Here is a 5093-nt window from a genome sequence, read left to right on the forward strand (position 1 = left end):
AGAGGGGTGGGCCCCCCCCCGACGAAACGAAGACCCTGGGCCTGCAGGAGTTGGCGGAGGGGGGGGGGTCCCCGTGCAGCTGGCAGGAAAAGCTGGCTTCCGGGCTGGGTGTGACGATGTGTCAGACGCCACTGCCAAATACATTTCATTGAGAAAATGTTGGGGCCGCGGCCACTGCCAGGCCTGGGGCAGCTGAGCTTGGGGCCGGCAGCTGGCCCCCTTCCCTAGGGCGAGGCAGAGATGGGTGGGCGTCATCCTGGGGCCCCCTCCCCAGCTGCTGCGGCTGGGCCAGGAATGAGCAGGGGCTCCTAGAGGGAAGCGGGCCAGGGAGACTGTTCCAGGAAGAGGGCAGAGCCCAAGAAAATCTTGGCACAGGACGGTGGCTGGAGCCCCAGTGCCTCCTCATCCCTGCTAACAACTCTCCAAGAGGGCAGCACTTGGCCTCAATATTCAGATGAGGAAACTGAGGCTCCAAGAGAAGGAAGCCATGGCTCTGAGCTGACAGCCCTGTGCTTCTTGACGCTGCCTTGTGACCCCATTCTAGCCTCTGAGCCAGGAGTCCCCCCTCCTCCCCGCTCCTGGAATGTTTGCTATCCGCCTCCTGGTAAATCCATTGCTCTCCCCCTAAAACTGGGGCTGCCAGACCACACCCCGTCAGCTTGGGGTGTGGGAGGCATAAAGTCCACCCCAGAGACCCCAGCTCCAGCCACCCTGGCGTCAGCTCAGGGCACAAGGAGGCCCTTGGCCCCGCCCATGGCATTTTAGACTTATAATTTTAGAACCAGGGGTTCTTAAAATTCCTAGTATTGCGAGTGGGAGAAGAATCTTGGAACAGTGCTTAAAACAAGAGAGTCTTAAACCTGTGGAATCCAAGATGAGGAAGATAAAAATGAACACACATTGAGCAGTGACTGGATACAAGCCCTCCCTGTCCCCAAAGCCCTAACTCACTTTGAGAGCATTTAATGTATATTTATTGTCTTGGGCCTCAAAATATGTTTTTAGGGAGGGTGGTTTTTCACACACATAGCCCCCATTTCACAGCTGAAGGGACTTGCCCAGGGTCACACAGCAAATGGGGACACCATAGGCTGAAGGGAAGGGCAATGTTTCTCAGAGTAAAAGACATAGGCAGTGGGTCTTGAAGGATGTCTAGGAGTTTGCCAGGTGGGCAAGGCAGGAAGGGCATACCAGGCAGCTGGAAAGGTACATGTGAAGGCTGAGGAGGGAAACCTCAGGCGGGCATGGAGAAGGGAGACACACAGGGGAGGTGTACAGAGCCTTGAATGCCAAGCTAGGAGCTGGAGAGTCTCTGGTGGGTGATGGGGAGCCACAGAAGGTGCTGGAGCTGGGAAAGATCACACAGTTTCTCATAACAAAGACTCCTCTAGACCTGGGGCGGCATTCAGCGTGTTGAAAAGTGTTTCTTTTACGGAACTGGGTCTGCCCCCCTCCCACGTGGCAGACCTTCAAGGGTCCAAACCCGCAGCCCAGCGCCCCTTCCCCTCCAGCTGCCTCCTGTTTTGGCTGAACACTGCTGGCTCCTCCACTTGGGCCTCGTGTCCCTGGCATGGCTACCCACCACTTCCCCAGCCCTGTCTGTCTCCCTCATCAGCCCTCAGAGTTGGGTATGACCCAGTCGCAGACCCCAAAGACTGAAGCCAGCCTGGCGGGGAGAACTGGCTTCAGTCAGGTGGGAGGAATGCTTGCATTTTAATGGTGGAAACAGAGGCAGGAGGCCAGCAGAGAAGGAACAGTCCAGCTGGGCGCCAATGTCCTGCTGCCCAACCCCTCCCAGGGCAGGAGCTGAGGCCAGACCCCAGGGCCTGGGGTGGGGGATCTGGGCAGGCAGGAGGGAGGAGACCCCAGGGATCAGGGGAGCAACAGACACGGACATCTGGGGATGGATGCAAGGAAACATCCACCGCCCTACCCAGGGTCACGAGGCGCCGTGCCAAACAGCGGAGGTGGCGCGTGGAGTCAAGCGTCCTTATCATCAGTCCCGAGGCCACGCCGTCCTGGTCACTTGCTGTCCCTGTCCTCCCCAGTCAGACACTCCCTCCCACACCACCAGGCCACCTTCTTGTCACTCATTCAGCTACACTGTCACTCTTAATTGCAGCCCCACACGCAGTCATCGCCCCCACCCCCCCACCGAAGTGCACACGGCTGGATTTGCCGGTTGTTTTGGGTGTGACAGCCTAGCTGGTCCCTGTGTCAACCCTCAGAGCAGCCCGGGCGGATGAACCCTGACACACAAGCTTACGAGGCAGGGTCCTGCGAGGGTGCTGGCAGCCAAGAGCACCTGTGGAAAGTGGAGCATCCACATCCACAGTTGCCCTTTGTCACCCTGCCCTTGGGGACACTCAACCCTCAGACACCCAGATCGCCCAAGTCAGGGCTGATCCTGACCCGCCATGAACCCCTGAAGTTCAGTCCCTCAAAGCACACCGGGCGCGGCCTGGGGCACATGGCACCTCCCACCGTCCGGTGGCCCTGGGGAGGCCGCGGGCTGGGGGCTGCGGGCGCCTCGAAGTCCCAGATGCTTTTCCTAGGAAGTCCCGAATCCCTTCCTGCTGACTCAGCCCTGGGGACTGGCTGCCAAACCTCAGGTATGTTCTCGAAGGCTGCTTGGCGGGGCCTCCATCAAGGCGATCGGGGGAGCCCACTCAGGACTCAGCCCTCCCCCGGGCCCCAGCCCCTCCTTTGCCCCTGATGGAGCTTGAGCTTAAACGACGGGTCATAAGGCAGGTGGAGGAGGCTGAGGTCGGCTGCTCACGCCCCCAGTTCTTCCAGGCTGAGGGTCGGTAGACAAATGAGCTCCAAGCCAAGTCAGGCTCCCTCATAAAGGGGCCCTGCCCAGCCCACGCTCCGTGCCTTGTAAGGATGCCTCTGTCTTGGGTGGTCTGGGGGGATTTGCCTTGGCTGCCCCTCCTGGGGCCCGGCACGGGGACAGCGACACACACACACACACACACACACACGCATGTGCACACGTGTGCTCTCACGTGATATCTACATGCAGACCTGTGGGTACAGATATGCTTGATCGTGCCCAGACTCAGCCCTGGACTGGCCTTTCCAGAGCCCCATTCTGAAGAGGGAGGCAGAGCTAGGCACAGGTACCTCAGCCTGTGGGGGTCGGATTTAGGCCAGCAGGAGGGCCAGGGGCTGGAAAAAAACAGAGAAGGGCAGAAGGAAGGCTTTCTGGAGGAGAGGGCATTTGCTATGGGCTTTGAAGAGAGAATAGGAGTTTGCCAAACCAAGATCAGATGTCCAAAGGTCTTGAAAGCTGGTTTTAGAGTTTACCTTTTGTCTGTGAGGATTTTGAGTAGGGGAGGGACACAGTTAGACAAACCGCAATTCACTACTTCCTCTTGAAGACCCAGCCTCTCCCCTCAGGGCGCTTTCAGTCAGATGGGGGAGGCAGAGCCAGACCCAATCTGGAGGCATAGAAGAGTCCTCAGGTTTGTGAAGCACCTGCTAGGCATTGGGTTGGATCTTGTCAACAACACTTTAAGGCAGGTATTATCTCTAGTTTTCAGCCGAGGAAAGCAAGGCTGAGAGAGGGAGGTACCTTTCACAGGGTCCCACACGAAGGCAGGGCTGTTCACACACAACCCTGGCTTCTGACTTTCAGTTGTGTCTGCTGACCTGGTCCCAAGCTGACCCTAAAGTTCGAAAGCCAGGGCAATGGGGTTCCAATAAGTCAGCTTTGCCAAGGGTCATGCTTTTGCATCTTGGGTCCTGGCCTGGTGGGGAGGCCCCTGCTCACAGGACACACAAGCTCCCCCTGGGCCTCAGCATGATTGTCCCTCTTCCACATCCCTTGTCATTGGCTGCTGAGTGGCTTTAATGAGCGGCCTCTCAGCAGAGGGGTGTCTGAGTAGGAGGCTGGTGGTGCTTTTCCAGGCCTCCTGGGAGGCCAAGGCCACAGGCCCGATGTCTGGCCCAGGTGAACACAGACACTAGGAAATGGCCGACCCGACGGAATCTAGGCTGTGGTCAGGCTGTGGCTGAAGAAGCCACTGGAAAAACACACAGTCCACGCGGCCAGATCCAGCTTACGTCTCACCAGGCAGGAGTGGCCTGCCCAGCGCCTGGAGCTGAGGAATGTTCGTTCCCTAGCTCTTTGGAATCTGCTGTCTCTGACCGGGGAATCCAGCCGCTGGGCGGTGCCACACTCGGTCTCCTGTGGTCAGGCTGTGACCTGCCTCCTAATGTGTCCTTGGAGAATCAGGCCTCTTGTCTTGTCCCCTGGCCCAGATTTTGTTGAAGACCATTTGTTTGCTTGCATGCCCCTGACAATAGGGAGCTCACTCCTTTACAGCTGTCGTACCTGGCAGCCAGGAGCCTGTAACTGGACCAGTTTTCTATAGGAAGCTCTGGCTCCTTTGACCACGTGGAGGGGAGGTCACTGCAGCCTGAGCACCCCACACCTCACATCCCCTCCGTGGGTGCAGCCTCCTCCTGGGCCTCAAGACTTCCCCCATGCCCTTTGGATTCAGCGTGTCCTAAGTAGACCCAAGTGTCTCACCCCAGAATGTGCTCCTTGCCCCATGGCCATGCTTTAGCACTAATTTCTCTGTCCGCCTTCCTGAGCCACGGCCTGGGCAAGTGGCCCACACATCCATTGAGCACCTACTGGATGCTGAAGCGCTTTACTTTCACTGACCCCTCCCAGTGAGGCTGTTCCTATAATTGCTCTACTTTTCAGATGGTGAAACCGAGGCTCAGAGGGTTTACTTGGCATCCTGGGGTAGCAGGGGCAGATTCTGGAAGTAGGAGTCGTTCCCCTGCTGGAACCAGGATAGGGACCTGGCGGTCTTGTCTTTTGGGCTGGGGCGGCCCCTGGAGGCCAAAGGGGGAGCCGCAGCCTGAGCCACAGCCTTGGGCCTGAGAGTCCCCGGCTTCCCACAGGCTCTGGCCTTTCCCCTACACACAAATCCTCCATAGCTCTGATGGCCCCTGTCAGTAGGAGCAGGAGCTCTGGGTGAACTCTTGCTGGGTCACCACGGAGACGCCTAAGTACAAAATCCAGCCTCTTGTATCAAACGCAGGCTGGAACCAGGGATGGGGAGGGACCAAATGAG

The sequence above is a fragment of the Physeter macrocephalus genome, chromosome 2, assembly GCF_002837175.3.
Source record: "Physeter macrocephalus isolate SW-GA chromosome 2, ASM283717v5, whole genome shotgun sequence".
NCBI lineage: Eukaryota > Metazoa > Chordata > Mammalia > Artiodactyla > Physeteridae > Physeter > Physeter macrocephalus.